Here is a 22,381-nt window from a genome sequence, read left to right as displayed (position 1 = left end):
AAGCGGTGTCGGAGTCATTGTACTCCGCGTTGGGCGAGGCGCATTGTCGGACTTGTCCACGTGAAGAATGCACCTGATGGCGGCGGTTATGCAGTCAGTGGACGCAAGGAGTATCGATGTTGTGCAGGGGTTTACGGAGCACTGGGAGAGAGCTACTTGAGGTGCCTGCAGTTCTCGTGGTCCATCCCATCAAACCACTGCATGCTGGGATCAGTAGTTTAATCTACCATCGTTAAACGGAAGCAGGTGACATTGTACTCCGCTTATGGGAGGAGCCAACCAGAACTATTTCTTGGGAGCAGGACCCTTTAGCCGCATACCTACCTGTTACAAACTAGGCGCTGGCGAGGCCACACGGCCGAAATGCATACGCCCATTGCCCATGTCGACAATTAAAGAGACTCCAAGCTGTTCCCCTTCGTGGTCTCTGCCTTTTTCTTTGGAGAGGAAACCCTGAATATATTAGCACGGCAAGCCAGCGACGTGCATCAGGGATCCCTGCATACAAGCTGACCTGGTCTTCACTGGCGTTGTTTTGTTTCGGCAAATCCTTCTTTGAGTCCGAGTTATTGTAAGGACCAGGCCCACCACTGCACTCAGGAGCAACAGAAGCGGTGTCGGAGTCATTGTACTCCGCGTTGGGCGAGGCGCATTGTCGGACTTGTCCCCGTGGAGAATGCACCTGATGGCGGCGGTTATGCAGTCAGGGGGCGCAAGGAGTATCGATGTTGTGCAGGGCATTATGGAGCACTGGAAGAGAGCCACTCGAGGTGCCTGCAGTTCTCGTGGTCCATCCCAGCAAACCACTGCATGCTGGGATCAGTAGTTTAATCTACCATCGTTAAACGGAAGCAGGTGACATTGTTCTCCGCTTATGGGAGGAGCCAACCAGAACTATTTCTTGGGAGCAGGACCCTTTAGCAGCATACCTACCTGTTACAAACTGGGCGCTGACGAGGCCACACGGCCGAAATGCATACGCCCATTGCCCATGTCGACAATTAAAGAGACTCCAAGCTGTTCCCCTTCGTGGTCTCTACCTTTTTCTTTGGAGAGGGTGCCCTGAATATATTAGCAGGGCAAGCCAGCGACGTGCCTCAGAGATCCCTGCATACAAGCTGACCTGGTCTTCACTGGCGTTGTTTTGTTTCGGCAAATCCTTCTTTGAGTCCGAGTTATCGGAAGGACCAGGCCCACCACTGCACTCAGGAGCAACAGAAGCGGTGTCGGAGTCATTGTACTCCGCATTGGGCGAGGCGCATTGTCGGACTTGTCCCCGTGGAGAATGCACCTGATGGCGGCGGTTATGCAGTCAGGGGACGCAAGGAGTATCGATGTTGTGCAGGGCATTACGGAGCACTGGGAGAGAGCTACTCGAGGTGCCTGCAGTTCTCGTGGTTCATCCCAGCAAACCACTGCATGCTGGGATCAGTAGTTTAATCTACCATCGTTAAACGGAAGCAGGTGACATTGTTCTCCGCTTATAGGAGGAGCCAACCAGAACTATTTCTTGGGAGCAGGACATTTAGCAGCATACCTACCTGTTACAAACTGGGCGCTGACGAGGCCACACGGCCGAAATACATACGCCCATTGCCCATGTCGACAATTAAAGAGACTCCAAGCTGTTCCCCTTCGTGGTCTCTGCCTTTTTTTTTGGAGAGGGTGCCCTGAATATATTAGCACGGCAAGCCAGCGACGTGCCTCAGAGATCCCTGCATACAAGCTGACCTGGTCTTCACTGGCGTTGTTTTGTTTCGGCAAATCCTTCTTTGAGTCCGAGTTATCGGAAGGACCAGGCCCACCACTGCACTCAGGAGCAACAGAAGCGGTGTCGGAGTCATTGTACTCCGCGTTGGGCGAGGCGCATTGTCGGACTTGTCCCCGTGGAGAATGCACCTGATGGCGGCGGTTATGCAGTCAGGGGACGCAAGGAGTATCGATGTTGTGCAGGGCATTACGGAGCACTGGGAGAGAGCTACTCGAGGTGCCTGCAGTTCTCGTGGTCCATCCCAGCAAACCACTGCATGCTGGGATCAGTAGTTTAATCTACCATCGTTAAACGGAAGCAGGTGACATTGTTCTCCGCTTATAGGAGGAGCCAACCAGAACTATTTCTTGGGAGCAGGACATTTAGCAGCATACCTACCTGTTACAAACTGGGCGCTGACGAGGCCACACGGCCGAAATACATACGCCCATTGCCCATGTCGACAATTAAAGAGACTCCAAGCTGTTCCCCTTCGTGGTCTCTGCCTTTTTCTTTGGAGAGGGTGCCCTGAATGTTATATAGTAAATGCACATTTTCCGAAGGAAAACTCCTACCCTTGTATCCAACCAATTCCAAATGCTTCTTCCCCATTTATACTTGTAATGTGGGGATCACCTAGCCTCTAACAGGAGCAAAACTTTGCAAGACAATACAACTCGCTGTTCACAGTGTCAATTTACTAGTGAACCTGAATTCAGGCTGGGAATGTACAAAACAAGACCAAAGACTTGTCCACCAAGTCATTCCTGCCCATAACCTAAACTTAAGTGCACAAACAGTTTTGATAATTAACGTCTGGGGGCAGATTTACTGAGACTGTGCCCGGGGCCATATGTCATCAAAGTTCCATAAAGCTGCACAAAGTAGTGGTAGGGCAGTTACTGCCAGCACATAAGGGATTTTGTGCTGGGAAGGCACCCTTTTCTTGCTGCAAATAATGATTTGTGCTACTTTCTGACATTTTTATTCAATGGGGCAATACATGGGTGTGAAATTAGAGAATTACAACATACACCCATAATTTTTGACACCAAGCCAGATCTACTAAGATAGTCACACTGAGCTTTGCATCTAAAGATTATGCCTCCTTGGAGAAATATTTATATTTATTCAAATATTTATATATTAAAGGGGTACTACACTTTATATTACAAAGGACATTTGTGAAATATATTAAAATGTGTCTAGGCATAGGATTTTGCACAGGAAGGGGTTGCCTGCAGAACAAATCTTCTGCTACAAATTCCCTCACATAATTTTGGATGCAAAGGTAGTGCATGTTTTTAAGCAACCTATTTGTTTGCCAGAACAAAGGATAACAAAAGCATCAGGCCATTTTAAGGTCTCGCTGAGTCAGTGCGCATGCGCTGCTCGGAGAGACATTTAGACGCTGCTTTGGGAAGTGCTCCCAAAGCGGCGACCAGCTCTCTAGAACGCGCACAAGCACGAGTGCACCCTTGCGTGTTTTAACATTCCATCCCGATCACTTTTGCTTTCACAGCGATCGTGAACGTGATGACCTTCGTGGCCAATGCTTGTTCTTGTATGCTGTGAACCAAAGGACAGCAAGTTGAAATCTGCTAAATAATACAAAATATCTGGAATTGTAACCACCCCCTTCCTATCACATCCTTTTATCAAGACAGCAAAATGAATGACTGCCACACTAGGGCTTCAGCCCCAACAGTTAGTATTCTGGTATTAACAAAGTACCAAAATATACAATTCTTAAAAGTACTGTTACGAACTGTGTAAATTGTTTAAAAATAGTTTCATTCTCACAGCCCCATTCCTTCCCCGACACAGCATCCCATGACCCTCTTACCCTGCCCCATGGGCTCCATTTATCTCCGGTTTCGTAAACCGCTCACACACAGGGCTGACAGTAACCGGAACCAGCATAGCGAGCAACGTCAGTGCGCGAGACGCAGAAACAAGACTACAGTGAAGGTTCATGGACATCGAGGTAGGACACTTCAGCCCTACAAGTGCTCTATATTCAACAGCCTCTAACCAACCCCACCTCACCCCACCACAAATCATAACAAAATTAAAGGAACATTTCTAGCAAACTTAAATAATATTCTCGAAAAAAAGAAGAGAGGTATAAAAGGGAAATCAGAAACAAAAAAGTAAAAGGAACAGATGGCTATATGATCTACCAACGAGAAGCGTCTATGACGTGCTCCATTTGCTATAAAACATCACATTTTATTAAATAATTTACTTTTTTACTTATGTTGCTATTTTACTTGATATTTTTTACAAAATAAAGTGATATATTCTAGTTTTCTAATAATCTCTAGTCTAACTTCGAAGTACTTAATTGGAAGATGGCGCTTAGTGTAGTACAGCTCACAAATGGCCACCAGCATAATTCCCCTTGTCCGTTTTATTGTAGATGGCTTGTTTATTAAAGCACCATACATGAGAGGGTTGAACTTGGATGTATTCTAGATGTGGGCGAGCTAACAAATTAACATAGAAAGCTGAGCAAAGGGAAACACCCCTGCACGAGACAGAAAACATGTGCCATGTAAATCATGCAACAGAACAGACATCATGTAAAAATATGTGAACTCTCTCACAAATTGAAGATGTTTAGTTATTTGACACACGGAAAGATGTGTTTCACATTAGCACATCTGATTGTTTATTATTAAAAGTGTTAGAATTTTAACATGATCTTAGAAACATTTTTGCTCACGGGCTCTGATGACAGTGCCATTTGTGAATAAAGAAGCAGCTTACTTGTTTTTCTCCCTTTTAGGTCAACACATAAATAAATGGCTTTGTGATTTACAATGCAAATAGCTCAAACTCTAATAAATGCGAGACCTATTGCATTGCAAATGCTTGTTAGTAAATGTGGTTCAGGGCTACTTTTTTCCACACAATGCAAAGAATTAAGTTTGGTTGCTGGGAGGCATTGCACTAAAAAGGAATACATTATTCCCAGTGTATTTATTACAGGGATGCTACTGAGACACCCACAATACGCAGACTTTTTTAATATTGATGGACTTAACGTATTCCTTTGTTACTGTAATCAGGTATGATATAATCTGCAGTTTATTTGAGTTCATTGCAAATCTGAATCTACATAATATCAATGCATAAAATATTGAAACATAAAAATATCAGAAATTTAATTTCCATAATAAAAAAAATTCGTTGGTTGACTTAAAATGTCGAGTTAGATCTAATTCATGGAGCACAGCTCAGCTACTGGAAATGAAAGTCCAACATGTTTGAAATTAACTTCTGTTGATTTATAATAAAGAAGAAGAACTTTGCATTGAATCTACTGCCTGAGGACTTATTTTTAGGAGGATATCAAGAATTGATTGTAACACAAACTGATATTTTGGGTGCTCCTCTCCCCTATAGTTTGATTGCAATAGAAGGTAACCGTTCGGTCTTTCTTATTGACATTCAGAGACTCCAAATCAGTCAGAGCCAAATCGTACATCTCTATGGACCATGTTTCTGACCGATGCATTACGATATCTGATTCAGACAGCCTTTCTGCAGTGGTCTGTCGCACATGGATCTGCTGTCAGAAACTCACTTTGGGGGCCCATAAAAGGCCACTCTCCAGCTGGCGGCCTCCGGTTGGGGCCCATGGGGGTACCCATAGGACCCCTCTTTACAACCATGCACATTGTGGCAGGCATCATTGGACAAAGCTATGATGTCAAAGTAATTTTATGATATATAAATGGAATACAAAGAAATGATTTGAAATGGAAACAATTTCAGACATATTACAATGAAATAAAATAATATGTTGAACAAAACATCGAAATTGAGTTACACTTATTGAAAGGAATCCTTGACCTAACATCACGGAGATAAAAGTGTGCACTAGGGGATGCAACAAATGACACATTAGAAGCACTCACTTGTGAATCATTGGGTACCCGCCACAGGTGCAGGAGATTCCGCAACAGCCACGTTTTTCAATAAGAGCCTGCTGTGTCGGTTGGAGCACGGGCTCCTATTGAAGTCAATGGGAGACAGAACGAACGTTGTTCAGAAACATCATAATCGGAGGTCAGCATCGACGAACCTAAGATGGTTGGAAACAATATCAACAAGGAGTCAGTCAAATTGCTTTCCAACCGACATTGTATTGGGGCCCGAAATACTTCAAATACGACAAGCTCTGCAAGATAAGGAATCTGTGCTGGATTCACTCAGCAGCCCATTAGAAAAAGAATATATACAACTCTACAACCACTTTACCAAGTAATTAATCCTGATATTTAAACTAAAACACAAACAAGTTACTAAATATAAAAATGTAAAAGAGCAAATAAATATTGGCAAACTCTCCAACCTTTATCTTTTTACATAGAATTTCTAAAATTAAAACTCTTTGACTTGAAAGTAGCTAAACTGTCAGAAAATAATAACTATCACAAACCAGCAAAAATAAGTACAAAAGTAGGTATACATAAATAACAAATTATAAACTCACTCAAATTGCAAACAAAAATAAACCTAATGGTCTCAACCTTAATACGCTAACAATAAAGTAACATATAAAATCAAATGCTTTTTTCTACCCAACAAACGAGAAAGCTCCACATTAGAACTTCCAAGAAAAACTAGAAAACCATGCAAAACATCTCAACACAACATACATGTAAGTAAACAAAATAAACATTGTTGCTTTTTTTAACATGTTCATAACAAAGATCCAAATGTTTATACTAGTACATTACTTTCAGATACAATGGCATAGGCTGCCAAATGTATCACTTCACAGATATGAAAACAGTTACTAAATCACATGATCTACACCTACAGCAAAGAAAGTGCATAATCTGAAAATATAAGCTGGACATTAACTAAATATTATTCTAATGCACGCTATGGGAGGGCAACAACAAAATATTATGTTGTATTTCATGTAAGAGGGCACATCACCACAAAATGTAACAGAATATGAGAGATAGTGCAGGATAAAAGAGGGGCAAACACAAGTTCCCAGGAACCTACAAGCACAATCCTTAAAAATATACTACCTAGAGTCCCCTAATACATAACAGGCCAACTACCCCCTATATGTACTTTAATACATTTAATTGCACTAACTAAAAAAGCCAACAGGGATACCAACTTGCCCCTAGAAGATGCCAAGACATACACACGCCTGAACATTTAACAATGACAAATAATGAGGACTCTTTCCTTTTACATCACAACCTAAATATTGAGAAACAAATCCAAATATTCTCTACAGAAGACAACTTAGTAGAATGTAGCCAGTGTCAAACCTGAATGAGGGCTGAAGCCTTCAAAATGTCTCCCAAATCATTCACTCAGATATACATCATACCTGGTGGATATCAAAGCACAAATATCCCTATTATGTATGCCCTACTACCAAATAAATAAATGAGAACTCACTATGACCTCTTAAACCATATGAAACATTAAAACGAATAACTATCACCCTGCAAAAATATTCATAGACTTTGAGCAGGACAATATACAAACCATTCTAAAAATATACTCTCACACAGCCATACAAGGCTGAAGGGATTTTTTCAATCAAAGTATAAGGGCACACCTCCAAACATCTGCCTGATTACAAGTTTGGCAGTCCAAAGACTGCCATCTCGGTGCAGTTGGTTTAACCGCCACCAACTATGTTATCCGACTGCCATATTAAGAGTTTCGCAGATTGCTGAACAACCACAGTACCGCCTACACTGCCAGCCATTCGCTGACCACGTCAACAGTGGTCGGGGGGAAAAGTAGCTGCCATGGGATGGTGAAGAGATTTTTACAGCCTTCCAAATTACGAGTTGGCTTTCCGACAAACTGACCATGGTGATGGGACCGCCTGCTTCCAGTTGGCGGAATGTAAGGATTTGGAGCACATACTAACCCATTTATGTTTCTTCCCTACTGTCAACAACGTGGGTACCTTCATCCAGGGCTCCCCATCACAGCAGTACCTTAACCCCAAAGAAAATGACCCTGTTGGTGCCAGAATCCAAGTAAGTCAGTTTTTTTATATTTACCCATTGACTCGAAAGGGCACATATGGTCCAGACTCCATCAATGAGTAAGTGCTTATAGTAGGTGTTTTTCCACATGTGGCATGCATATGTGTACATTGCAGTAGAAAATACACATCTGCATCAACACATATCAATAAATAGACACCGCCATCACAAACACCAGTGCCAGCCCATCGGGAGCATACAATGGGCAGGATACAGCTGCCACAGCAGTCTTCCTGGGACCGCCGCCATGGCAGTCGAAGTCCCAAACTTGTAATCAGACCCTAAGTGTAGAATATTCTGCAAACAGCCAATGTGCATTTGAAATAAAAGAAATTATATCACTAGCATAAGCCCCTGTCATAGAGGAAGCCAGGCACTGCTATTTACTAATAAAACACCAATCATACCAACAAAATAAAGACAAACTTAGTTCAATAAGGGACTAATTTGAAGACACCTAGATTGGCAGACTGCATTGCTCCAGACACAGACGCAAATCCAAATTCCAAATACACTAGTGGAATGTCTATTATAGCACAGTAGCAAAGGAAGCCAAAACAAACAACGCAGTCAAAGGATGTCACAGCGCCTTCCAATCCACACTGGGCAGAATTCAACCTATGCTATGCAAACTTATGGAACCATTACAAAAAGAACAACCTAACAAGAACTACGAATGGAGCAATCTGTTAGCCAAACTCTACATAAATAGCAAAGGAGTAAAAAAGGAAATTATTTACAAATGTTAACCAAAGTCCTCAGAAACTATGACAAACTCTAAACCAACATTGCAAACCTTTTTTTAAATCATAAATATATTTAATTGGATGACTAAATTATTTAAAATATCAATGTTAATAAAGTCTAATACATTAAAAGTATAAATACATTATTTTAAAATAAATGTATCCATCACCTATCTCATCCAAAAGAAGTAACATAAATAAAGTTAATGTTTTGTAGATTCAGGTCCTTCTCTATCACCCCTTAATAAAAAATAGCAATCCACCAAAAATGAGGTAAATAATAGCCTCCCAAAAAATGAAAAAATATAACAAATCCAATGGAAATTCCTTGAAGTAATCCAAATTATCTATGTTCCATAAAAAATCTGAAAAAGTGATGACAAAAAACCCTCCATGATACCTGGAAAAAAAATAAATCAATCTTAAAACCATAGCTTTAATAAAAGCCAAAGCTGATTTAAACGTCAAAAGCCCATAGTACCCATTTTTAAAACGTATCCACCCACAAAATACATATACGCTCCCAAAATACAAACACATAACATTTGATCATCAAAATATAACTAACATCAAGCAATTTAAAATAGCATGGTTAAGCCTTACTAAAACAGTGTAAAAAATCACAAAACTAAATACTGGTGAAACATAGTAAAAATAAAACATCCAAACATACACAAAACCCACAAACAGCACTTTTACTAACTTTTAGACATCCCTACCAAATCCCCCCTTCTCTCAAAACCCTTAAAAATGCTTTAAAATGTTATTACATATTTAAAACATATCGGACAGTGAATGTAATAAAAAAATTATGAAAACATTTTAAAGTTTACATTAAATATTAGTATGAACGACATACAAATATTTAATATATACTAACAAAACATATGTTAAAATAATGTGGACAGCATATATATGAAAATTGTTAAGAAATCTCAAACAATTGTTAAACAATGAAAAATTTACAACAGACAAAAGGAGAGACTAGGCCCAATACAACCCTCGGATTCTACCTGTCAGCCATAGCATTTGATTTTGCCCCTGTCTCGTACAACCAGATAACCACGGTTGGCACTTAGATCTTTTGTGCCATAAATTTCACACAAACATTTAAAATGGAATATCTCTGGTTCTACTGATTGGATATTTTTTGTTCCAGCATCATTTTATTTATTAAAATGTTCTAACTGGCTTTTGGAATGTTGTTTTGCGTTTTTACTTTAACATTGTTTGTGTGGTACATAAATACTATAAAAACAACAGTTGATGGACAGAATTCAGAACAATGTCATACATTCACCCCAGTACAGAGATCTGGGCCTAAATACATCATTTTGTTGCTCACCATGCCATTTCAGTTTGAACCCTGCCATATGCAAATCAGTCTTGACCCTGTGCCTCATGGGAACAGTCCAGCCCGAACTGTCAAGCCAGGTTCTCCCTGGACGGTTTGGGGATTTCACCCCTCTTCAGCCAGGATAGCTTGATTCCAGTGACATGGAGAGCACGGGACCAACGTCTGAGGATACCCGCCCCACTCGGGGTGACAAATGCAAAATAAAAATGCCTGATTCCGGTCCAGGGAAGACATGGCTTGGCAGTCCGGGGTGGACTGTCCCATGAGGCACAGGGTCAAGACTGATTTGCATATGTCCATGTCTGAACTGGGGTGGCGTGGTGAGCAAAATAACAATGGATTAAACCCAGATATGTGACTGGGGTGAATGTTTTGCCAATGTGCAACATTCCATCCATCATCTTATGTGTTTTGGTGTTCACCCTATGTGGGAAGGGTATGCCCAGACGTGGGACCTGTGCTCACTACGCCACTGGAGTCAAGCTATCCTGGCTGATGACGGTTGATAGCCAGAACCCAGTCCTAGGATGTTTGATTCCGGTTCAGGGAAGACATGGTTTGGCAGTTCAGGCTGGACTGTTCCCGTGAGGCACAGGGTCAAGACTGATTAGCATATGGCCATGTCTGAACTGGGGTGGCGTGGTGAGCAAAATAATGATGGGTTAAATCCAGATCTGTGACTGGGGGTGAATGTTTTGCCAATGTGCAACATTCCGTCCATCATCTTGTGTGTTTTGCATAAATACTTTACACAGTGCCTCAAAGTTTAGCCTGACTGCTTTTGTTCCATGTTAAAGACAGATTAATTTAGTGACTTTCGTGTCTCACCCTGACAATGAGTTTGGTTGTTGCTTGAGAAAGGTTTTCACACCCTCAATTGGTAACCTAATATCTTACAATCTTCCTTAACCAACTCACGCTCCTACTCACTATAAACATACATACTATTATTTAATCTGTTTAGTATTATGGTTAAATTGTGCAACAATATCCAAATATCTACCCTAGACAACTCTATTCTCAATTCATTCGGAAATAGGAAGATTACCCGGTGAAATAGTCAGATCCAACAGGTATGGTGATAGAAACCTGCTTGTTAAAAAAACATCACTATGAAAAACATTACTATATCATAGGTAGCTGTAAATAAGAAGCACCTTTGCCTGTCGACTAAACTTTCTTTGTATATCACAGAATTAGGGAGACAGATCCTGCGGAGAAAATGAGGCACAAGGGCCAATTCATTCAAAATATTACTATAAATAAGACACTGCTAACAATTTTACAGTATTTGCTCAATGCCATTTCTATTGAGATCAAAACAAAAAATAAAAGGGCATGTGGAACTCCAAAAAATATTTTAAGTCAAGTATTTTTTTTGTTTCTGAACTATAATAGATCTTCTTTTTAAAAATAATTATCAAAAATGAAATTCAAATTTCAAAGTCAGAATTCTTTTTGGGAGGAATGTTATTGACACACTTGGTGTTACATTTGATCAGCATATCACAGATTAAAGTCTTCATACATATATAGGGATGGCATTCACGCTCATTACAATAATAATACAGTATTGCATTAATGAGTTCAATGACATCACAAGCACTCCTCCGTCACTTGATTTTAGTGAAGAAAACTTCATGCTTTATGAATGAATAATGATTCATGCAGGCCACAATGTCCTCAATGTTTCATCCAAAATTTCAAAATGTTATCCCATTTCGTAGAGCAACCTCTGCTTTAAAACACCACTTTTTCTGCACCAGTCCAGGTTTTTGCACCACTGAATCACTGTTAGTGGTTTCTTCTGTTCCCATCCTTTTGCAATGTTCCTTTTGGCTACAACGTCTGCTGTCTTAAGCCAAAGTGGTACATATTTAGGTCATCTATCTTCTCCTGTCACATATAATATATGCCATATGGCTGAGATACCCGCCACCCCCTCTCAACACAATACCCAGAATGAGGGAAACCGGAAACAATTCTTGAAGTTTTTGGAAGTGGGAGGGAGTGACCCTCCCGGCCGTATTTATTAAAAAACAAATTAAAACATTAAACGTTTCATGTTATGTACAATTTCATTACCACATTGCGATGTTTGGCTAACCTTAACATATTCTCTAATACAGAGGTTCTCCTAGCCGAACTAGCATCCTACAAAACATTCTCTAAAATGACTGAAATTGTACATCCTAACGTTTAAGGGCCAACGGCAAGGTCATAACCGGTGTCAAGATCCCTAACCAGACTTACCCCTCCCACTTGGGAGGGGCGACAGCACAGAGGCTTACCTCAAGTGCAACTACTAACAATTTCCCTTGACTTGACGGGGGCACTTAAGAACTCGACGCCATTTAAAGGTCGTTCGAAAACTCGTGTGAGGTATCTAGAAGGTATCGTGGACCTCCCCCCACCCCACACAACTTACAGCATCTGCCGTCGCAGATGTCACTGGCCCCGGGAAATTCACCAGGAGGGGGCTGTAACCCCTCCTACAAAGGAAGGGGCCTTGACCGCCTTTCCTTTACTTCCGGCGACCCATCCTTAGACGGGACCGCCTCCCCATTGAGGGGCCAATGGCCACCTCTCCCGAGCGCTCCCATCCGTGTTGGGTGACGCCCACTCATAGGGATCTACCAATTAGTGCTCACCGATCATGACCTTACCGCCACAGGTCCGGATAGTTGACCGGCTATCCGGACCCCCCACAAAACTCCTACCTAAAGGTCATGTTTTAACGTTTTTAACCAAGCCAAGAAGTCTCCTATGAGTAACTCATTCCCCACTCGTGACAAATGCACACCATCCCCCAAATACATACTGTCATCGTTAATACAACTATGCGAGATAGAATGCAGTGTCTTGGAACGGAACAACCTACTCGCTTTGTTATTAAGTTTTCTAACAGAATGATTCAAAGCAGGAATCGAGACAGCCCCACGCCACACTTTACGTGGGATCATATGGGACCACGCGATTATGCACCCCGGAACTCTCCTTGCTAACCAACTTACCGTGGAAAGCATAGCCTCTAGGAGAAGTCGTCTACCGATGGTGACCAAATCATTGCCCCCCAAATGTACTATGACTACAGACGGCGGTGACCTCGTCCGCCCTAACAAACCCTCAAAGAATGTTTGAAACTGGTCAATACAGAGACCGCCTCTTCCGTAGAAGGACACTCTGTACCCGTATTCCCCAGGTACGTGAATCATGTCACCTGCTTCGAATACGTCTGCGGCACGCCTCACGTATGAGTGGCCCACGACCCACACCTCCTGTCTCACAGCCGGTGACGTCTGACCGCTGGCCTGGTGTTGGGCCGACTTCATAGTTCGCCTCGCCTCGTAGGCTTGCGCAACTGAAAACCAAACAAAAGACAAGAAGCGTGAGTACATTATTACGGCTTCACAACATGTGCAATCGCACATATCTCTTATAACAATTGGAGGACCACCGCCCCACTCGTTTCACTTGCTCAACATTAAGACCCCTGGCTGTAGCTTCAGTGGCAGCCCCAATTCGAAAGGAATGGGTCCCAAATTCGCCCGGGTCCAAGCCCGCTGCGGTAATAGACATTGCAAGCACCCGCTGAAACTGAAATTTCGTCAGTGGGGTGGCGTCTGCGTGTCTCAACAATGTCCCCCCCCATGATGCCACCCTTCGTGCTAGATAATCCTCTAAACACTGTACCGGACACATGGAGGACCCGGGGATCCTGCGAATGATCGTGCAGTCTCCCATCCCATCTTGGTCGGTCTTGGACCTGGCAAAGGAGACAATCATCGTTTCACCCCTTATCTGAACGTGTTCCCGGCACAAACCCCCCACCACATCCTGTTTGTTCCTTGCAACCAGCTCACTTATCCTCATTGCCCCGTGAAATGCCAGCGTAAATGCAGCCCGGAACAAACACGTCTCGAAAGGAGACGAGCATGTGGTAGGGAGTGTGGCCAGCAACTGGGACAACCTATCCAGACCTATCGGTCGTCTCTCATCTACTCTGCGACCCTCCAGGCGTTGCCACCCACGCAGCGCCTTCTGTACTACAAAAGACGCTGTCGGGTCCTGGATGTTATGGGCCCTGGCAACAAAGGAAATGGCGGCACGATGCCTTTGGGCCGTAGCCACCGACTTCCCAGCCCTACGTAAGGACATCAGAAAATGTACTACCCACTCCTCCTGACCCCAAAGTCCCCCTCTCTCAGTCCCCAAAAAGGCTAAATAGGCCCGAAACGCCCCTTCATATGCCTTCCTCGTCCTGGGTGCTAGACTCTCTCCCACGAGGTGACGAAGTTCGGGGTACCGAGAGACCAGAGAGCTTCGGGGAAGGGTGCCGGCTCTGGGTCCGCTGAGGGAAGGAAACCCGAGAAAGCCTGCATGTGAAAACGAGATAGTGCATCAGCAGCCTGATTCATCACCCCTGGGACATGCTTTGCCCTGAATATCACGTTCAGTTGCATACACAGTAAGACAATTTCTTTGAGCAGCCTCAAAATTAGTTTACAACGGGCTGCCTGACTATTGATGCATTCTACAACGGTCATATTGTCAGACCAAAACACGACAGAATGATCTTTGAACCCTTCGGGCCAGGTTCTCAGGGCCACCAGAATGGGAAACAGTTCAAGGAAAGCAATATTACTCGTCAGCCCCTCCTCATGCCACCATGGGGGCCACCTTTGTGCCGACCATTTTGTGCCGAAGATGGCGCCAAAGCCTATGCTTCCTGCTGAATCTGTCCATAGACCAAGCTCCTCAGAGGACACGGCTGGCTTGTTCCAGACGACTCGGCCATTGAAGTCCGCCAAAAATGCTAACCAAATACGCATGTCCTGGCGGACCTCAGCCGATAACCTCGTGCGATGATGACCCTCCTTCAGGCCGACCATCGCTTGGGCAATTGAACGGGAAAAAGGGCGGGCCATTGGGATCACCCTCAAGGCAAAGTTCAACTTCCCCACCAATTGTTGCAACTGATGCAGTGTAACCTTAGCTGCATTTAAACATACTTGCAGGGCTGCCCTGAATTTCGACACCTTGCTAGTTGGTAGACGGAAACAGCCCTCACTAGAGTCCAACTCGATCCCCAAAAACTCGAGGCAAGTCGTGGGACCCACAGTTTTACCTGGTGCCAATGGCACGCCAAATTGACCCATCAACACACAGAATTCAGCCAAGGCCTGGGCACATTCGGGATTTCCGGCGGGTCCAAGAAACAGAAAGTCATCAAGGTAATGCATCACATTTCGGAAACCCGTTTTTTTTATGAACACCCATTGCAAAAATGTGCTGAACTTTTCAAAATATGCACATGATATAGAGCATCCCATTGGCATACATCTATCCATATAATATGATCCCTGAAACATGAATCCCAGAAGACGCTGGTCATCTGGGTGTACCGGGAGCAACCGGAACGCTGACTCGATATCTGATTTTGCCATCAACGTCCCGGGCCCCAGGCGATTCAAAATGGCTACTGCCTCATCAAATGATGCGTACCGCACCGAACATACTTCTGGATCAATTGCATCGTTTACCGAAATACCCCGAGGGGCTGACAGATTATGGATTAGTCGAAACTCACCTGGGTCCTTTTTGGGGACCACCCCTAACGGAGAACAGACAAAATACGGTACCGGGGGTACAATAAACGGCCCGGCGACCCTTCCCTTGCTAACCTCTTTCTGGATCTTATCCTGTACTACAGATGTATGATGCAAGACGGAAAGTTGATTTCTGCACGTCCCGGTACCCTGAAAGTCCCCCACCGGGATGCGGAAACCATATGAAAAACCGTTCCGCAGCACCCCAGCAGAGATACGATCTGGGTACTCGCTGAGCCAAGGAGTCATCGCCAAAGTATCAATCGGGGTCGGCAAAGGCGCCCCTCGGCCTATATTAGGCTTGTTTGGCGCCTCCCTTACCCCCATTCTCACTTGTTTTGGCTCTACACAAGGACTCAGGATGGGACGACCCGCAATTGCTGCATTCGTGTTTGAATTTACACGATCCCGGAGGCCTGGTACATTTTCCCTTGTTGAAATTGAAGCAGAAACCCCTTTTCCCCGTGTTGCCGGCCGGTCTCGGGTAATCGTCAGTGCTCGTACCTGACCGAAAGGGCGTCCCCACATTTTGGCGGGAGTAATCAACAACATTGCTCCCTACTAACGGCATTTTCAACATTCCTGACTCTTTCATTTTGTCCCATGTCACAGAATCGTAACAATCCCACGTTAAACCTTTGTTATGTTCCTTTTCTTTCCTAAACAAGTTGTCATAACAGAACCAGTGGTTACCCTGATACGCTGTCGAGTAACTCATAATTCGTGACTGATAAATGGGAAACTCAGGAAGCAACTCGGGCCTACGTTCCCCCAAAATCGATGTAAAAATACCCCACGCATTGCCCCAGTTGCCAATATTCTCATTTACCTTAAAGGCGGCCATTTTTGCGCGCCAAACACTCGGATGCATTAGGTCCTTCTGACTCTTAACATGCTCCACCTCATAATGATCAACAAGCAAGGAGAAAATATTCACATACTCCCCCGCCCAGATCTTTTCCTTTATTGCTAAAGGCACATGTTGTCCCAATCTCTCTCTACGAGAGGGTGCTGACTCGTCCCTTGCAATCGGCAATGGCCGCTTACCTGAACCGGACGCTGCTTCCGCCGCTTGCGGCTTGTCTATCCCCGCCAACGGCGTGGTCACTCTAGCTGCATCTCTCTTCTCACGCAGCCCTTTTATCAGCGCCTGTGCCTCGGCAGCCGTGGCGCCCCCACTACTATCCCCCAACCATGCTGCTAGCTGTGCTGCCAGCTCGGGGGGCATATCTTCATTGGATGTCGGAGTGACGACAACGGGGATTGGAGTCCCATCCATCGGTACTGGGGTCGGCGCCTCGAGCGGGGCAGAGGGAACCGGGACGTCTCCACCGGCTGGAACCCTTCTCGGCCTCTTAGGTCTCCCCCCAGCCGGCGCAGGGGCCGAACCCTCCTCCCCGTCTCGCTCCGCCAACCGTTTCTTTATGTCGGACATCTCTTTAAAAAGGGCCCGCACCATCTGGTCGGTCGTCATTCTCTTTGCGCCTTTCTTGGGCATCTCTCCGACGAAGTATCTAGAAGACAAAGAAAAAGATCAAAACGCTCAAAATTGGCTCTTCGTTCTGTCCCGAGCTCACGTGTAGCGAGGAGGTGCAGCTTCAGAGCACAAGAACAAGAGGACGTCTTCTGGTCTTGCGTCCCTTTTTATCCGTCTTCAGGGCGGGCGTAAACCCGCCCCTGCCTGTCCCGAGGGCGTGGCTGGCTGCGTCGGTGTCTAGGCCAGCCCACTCTAGGGCGGGAAAAGGCGCGCCCCGGCTACGCCGCTTCGGGCATACCAGCCGAGACGCGCCTCCCGCCAAAAAATGGCTTCCCGGGGGGATCGAGGTACTCCGCCATACGTTCGGGGGGACCGAGTGGTCGCCCCTTTCCATTTGGCATCCATAGGACTTTCTTGTCCCACTACCTCAAACATTTTCTATGTTATTTCTTTCCAGAACTTTTGTATATGGGGCAGCCCCTTAGCGTGTGGTAGAAGCTGTCCCTTGTTCCACAACCCAGTGTACAAATGGCAGTGTCACTGCAGTTCATTCAGTACAGAAGTGCTCTATATGTGTAGAATCTATGTAATATGAGTAGTTGAATGAGACGGAATCTCGCCCATATTGGGTTCTGTATCTCTTCTGCCCAGTCATCTTACTCCATTGAACCTAGGTCAGACTCCCAAGCTGCTCAAAGAGACACTCATGGGTCTATCTAGGGTAATATTAATTTTTTTTTAAATATTAGATACGTTGTTTTGTACGTCACAGGATCTAATAAGATTCTGATCTCATGGGGTGTTTATTCTGCTTTGTGTTCACCATCTGGTACATGATGTCACAGTGCCTGCTGTAATTGAATATATCGGTAGAGTTGTGAAAATCGATCATCTTTTGCCCTCTCCATGCATCCCCAGACTATCTATACCTAAAATTCCCAATTTGCGAAAGCCCTGTACTCATCCAACTTTCCTTTGGAGGTCGCTATCCCACAGTGGGATGTTCCCTGTGAGTTTTCTGTTCCAGCCAAAATATTTTGTTGCCTTCCTCCATATCCAAATTACCTGTTGGGTGAGTGGTGGCAGCTACGTTCCTACCCGTTTATGGTACATTGCTTCTGGGTATCCTCTCTTCCCCATTGATAGATTGTCCACCCTATAGGCGGGCTCATCTCGCCCCATGAATACCCACTCATTGATTGTAACCAATTGTGATGCCCAGTAATATTTCCTTATGTCTAGGATTGCCAAACCACCCTCAAACACTCCCTTCTGGAGTTTGTGTGATGCTATTCTTGGGTATCCCCTTCCTATAAGAGTGATCTTATTTCACTATCTATTTTCCCCAAAAAATCCTGTGGCACAATACATGACATACAAAAATCGTATCAGCGCCATCATTTTGAACAATGTTGCCCATACTATCAAAGACAGCGGGAGTTGTCTCCGGTGTGTGACGATTCCCTCAAAGTCTATCTAATAGGGGCATTAAGTTGTCTTCTATGAATTCTGTATCTGTTCTAGATATTGTTATTCCTAGTTATTTGAACTTATATTTGACCATTAGTGCATGTGCGCTGGATGGGAGAGCAGGAACGGGTCTGACAAGCACGTAGATTACGGATTCATCCCAGTTTATTTGGAATCCTGAATACCCCCAAATAGATTAAATATATGGAAGATACAGCCTATCAGTGATTATTGGCTCATGGTGTATATACGTCACTACCCGGGATACCCTGTATCATGGGGTCACCTCGAACACATGCTAGTAAGAGCTCCAACATCAAGGTGAAGAGCATAGGGGAGAGATGGCAGCCCTGCCTAGTATCTTTATGTAGCCAGTGATCATGACACAGCCCCAGTTACCTTCACCCTTGCAATCGTATTGGAGTACAGTAGCCAAACCCAGGCGCCGAAATTTGGACCAAATCCAAACACTCCAATACTGCTAATAAGTAATTCCATTTGATACTGTTGAACTTCATGTGGCCATCCAGTGACAGTAAAACTGGATTTTCTTCTGGTCTTAGTGCGTTAAGATATTGGACCCTGTATAACCTTCTTAAATTGAGCCGGGTACTCCTATGCAGCATGAAGCCAGACTGATCAGAGTGTACTATGGACTTTATTATAACAGCAAGCCTTGCAGCTAATACTTTCACCAGTACCGTCAACTCCATATTTAGAAATTGTTTTTGGACGATAGGAGTGGAAGACTGTTGGAGCTTTACCCTTCTTTGGAATGACCACAATAGTAGCCAACCGTTGGTCCTCCGGTAGGCTTCCTCGGACCAGTGCCTCCCTGAACATGGCTAACATGTGCTGGGCTACCTCAGACGCCATTTCTTTGTACAATTCACCGGGAGTCTAGCATCCTGAAGGAGTGCAACACAGTCAGGTCCTGTTCTAATGGAGGGGGAAGTATATTGTTTCTAGTAGTCTGTTGTAAATGCAGCTGCTATCTCCTTTCCTGTGTTAAAGATCTCCCCTTCTGGGGTGTATACTTCAAGGGTCCAGTATCTTGCTTTGTCCCTCCTTTCTAACCATGCCATCAATTTGATAGCTTTATCCCTGACCTCGTACAGACGGTGTTGTGTCACCCTAGTATGGCTCGGGCCGTCCCCTCTGCTATATCTTTTAATTCCTTCTGTATAATGTGCGTTTTGTGTTTAACTTGGGTAGGTTTCTTCGTCGCTCCTCCATGTAGTGTCTTGAGGTCATCCAGTTCAGCCTCTAAGGTATCGTATCATAGCCTTAGCTCTTTCCTCTTAACCGTGGAGATAGCCTGTACATCTCCTCTAATCACAGTCTTGTAGGCTTCCCACAGTATACATGCCAAGTCTACAGAATCCACATTATCCTTATAGTATTGCTGCTTCCTCTCCCTCAGATTGTCTCTAGTTTGTTTGTCTTCAAACAGCCAAGGATCTAAGCATGGTGGCAGTGCATGGTCTCTCGTGAGTCCTATCAGTCGTACTTCTACTGGTGAGTAGTCTTATATGCCACGTCTCTTATGTGTTGAAGAGTACTTTATGTTTGGAATGTTCTTTCTTGCTGGTTTTTAGCCAAACATTGATTAACTCTCACTGTTTTCTGAATCGATTTAAACTATTTCTATGTCTTTCTCAATTGATTCTAAACTTTTGTTTTCCCATTATTTTCTCATGCAGGTTTTTTTCAATGCTTAGGCTGTTTCAGTTCTTGCATCTTCACCGGTGACTACTGCTGAGAACTCTTCACTCACTGATCAACTTGTGCTTCGATCTGCATCAGCAACGTGACTCACTGTGTACCTCTTTCTCTCCCTGGGGGTTCTCAAGGCTCAAATTTTCCAATGGAGTCTTCAACTGGACCCATCTGAGGCTGATGCTTGGGTCTTTGCTTCAGCTCTCCACTCTGATCCTCATATTGAAACTGGCCACTGGTAATGCCTTAGGATCTTCATCTTCACTTTCATCAAAAATTTCCTTAGAAGCTTAACCGGTATCAGAATGTTCTTTTTTGCATTCACATTTGACTCTGTAATTGAGTGCTTGTTGTCACCACTTCTTCTTTTGCACTCTACACTCATCATGTGTGAGCAGTGTGGGTCCATTGTGGGACGCCAGCACACTTCACATCAGTTTTCACACAAATCCATGCATCTGTAAGTCCCAAAGAGTCAAATTATTTTTTCAAGGCCCTAGAGAAGGAGCCCCTGGCAGCTCTGTAAGTAGAAGATCTATCCAGTCTCGCCTCCGAGGTAAGATTGAAGTCTCCCATCAAGAAAATATCACCCTCTGAAAAATGCCCTCAGCTCCGATGGCACGGAAAAGAGAAAGGCTCCTTGATTCGAGTTGGGGGCATATATAGACGCAAATGATCACATGCTGCTGTTCAGCTTGCCCTTAACCATGATCCCTCTTCGTCTGACTTACAGCCTTCAGGTTGAAATTTCAATGAAGCGTGAAAGAAAAGTGCCACTCCATTGTGTTTGGTGAGAGCTGGAGACTTGTACTTTATCGGGTATGCCCTATGCCTCAAACGTTTGTCTGTTCTTTTCCAGTGAGTCTCCTGGAATGCCACAACATCATGCCTACCGTACAACAAGTATTACCATCATTTGTCTCACTTTGCAAAAGAGTTAAGCACCTTAATGTTCCATGTAAGTGTAGTGACAACCATCGTATAAATTCAAGGAGAGTCGCTAATCACACCCATCTCTCTCCTGGTACCTCCAACACAATGACCCCAGGTGTGCTTGTGAAGTTTCTGATTTTACCCCACCTAACCTGAAGCATGCATCACTATTCCCCTGCACCAAGAACTAAGCAAACATATTACCCAACAATAACTCTGAAGCGTAAACAAATAGCAGTACTTACCCAAAGAAACATATCTACTCTCAAGAGACTTCTCAAAAGAGACATCTAGATCAGTGTCTGCTGATGGAAGCTAATTATGATCTTATAGAAAAAGGAAAGCTGATGCGTATTGGCACATATGTGTTAACTCAGGATAATATTGGTTAGAAGCCCAAATAAAGGAAGTTTCAAATGCCATTGATTCCCACTCATCTCATTTCAGGAATGGCTATGTAAACAGGGTAAAGGGCCATTTGCCCAGGACCCTGGAGTGGGGGTGGAGGAGGCCAGATGTTAAAATATATCCACCCACCCCCAGAAGCAAAGACAGTGAGATATCAGGTCCTGTAATGTCACGTCTTCATCGTTTCCATTGTAGGAGGGTTCTGGACTGTGACCTCCAAGGACCTCTCTCAGTGTTGCAGTTCAGAGAGTGTGAGCCCCACCAACCATTCTGCCTCAGTGAGGTTTGCGACATAATGATGTTTGCTATGGAGGGTGAATGCTAGCTTTTTACAGTGACAGGTCGAAACTGCTGTGGTGTGCCCATGTAGAGAGAACTATGTCCTGGTACATGGTGCAAGTGGTACCTTGATTGGATACCTCTCCTGCTTTGTGGGTTGCCTGCAAATTGCTTCTTATATCTTGAAGGAGTGGAGCTTAGCTAGCATATCTCTCAGTCACCCTGTGCCAAACAATCTTGGGGTTCCCACTCAATAAACTCTGTCTATTTGACTTTTGAGCCTGTGGAGCTCAGTCATTTTGCAAATCGGCCTGTCACAAAGGCCTCCAGGTCTGTCCCTTCGGCTCCCTCCACCAGGTTCCACAACCTGATATTGTCCCTCCCTGATCTATTTTCTAAATCCTTACATTTCAAGAGGGAGGCTCGAGATGTGTCTGAAGGAGTTTCACAGAATCATCTGTCTGGCAAGTGCATTAGTCAAATTGCTGCATCTTGGCCTCAAGATCCAGAACATCTTTCTATTTTTTAGATTGTAAGATCCTAATTAATCAACAATACAATTTACTAAATCTAAACTAGCAGGACATGT

This window comes from Lissotriton vulgaris, chromosome 9, assembly GCF_964263255.1.
Source record: "Lissotriton vulgaris chromosome 9, aLisVul1.2, whole genome shotgun sequence".
NCBI lineage: Eukaryota > Metazoa > Chordata > Amphibia > Caudata > Salamandridae > Lissotriton > Lissotriton vulgaris.
This window is presented reverse-complemented; position numbering follows the sequence as displayed.